Here is a 502-nt window from a genome sequence, read left to right as displayed (position 1 = left end):
ACAACTAACCTAAATAAGTCATTTGCGCATTTAGGTTTAGGGTGCAATTTGATCTTTAAAAGTCAAGGGGAACCTCAGATGTGTCTTTTTTATTTAGAGATTTCCACAAGTATGGCTTTAGATATCGTTGTCTTAGGATCGACTATATTTTAATTTTGGAAAAAGAATTATTATTTTTTTCCTCATGTTGTAGGTAGGTAGGTACCCGCAGGTAGGGAAACTGCCTGTAGTCAAATTTGTATCCACGCACAATCGCTCAAACTATGAATCCAATTTCAACAAATTCCATGCATTACCTTTGATTGCAAATGTGCAAACATATTTTCCTCATCCCTTTTATATTTCGGACACGCTTCGTTCAATTTAGCATAATTTTTGGAGAAAAGTAAAGGATTAGTGTAAAAATGATTCAATATAAATTTTATCAAATACCATCCACTACTTTCTCTATCACATGTACAAATGTATTTTCCTTGGCACAGCTACATTTTAAAAAAAGCTT

This window comes from Halyomorpha halys, unplaced genomic scaffold, assembly GCF_000696795.3.
Source record: "Halyomorpha halys isolate HHAL.00 unplaced genomic scaffold, Hhal_1.1 Scaffold62.1, whole genome shotgun sequence".
Taxonomy (NCBI): Eukaryota; Metazoa; Arthropoda; class Insecta; order Hemiptera; family Pentatomidae; genus Halyomorpha; species Halyomorpha halys.
The sequence above is the reverse complement of the archived record's forward strand: the minus strand, read 5'-3'. Positions refer to the sequence as shown.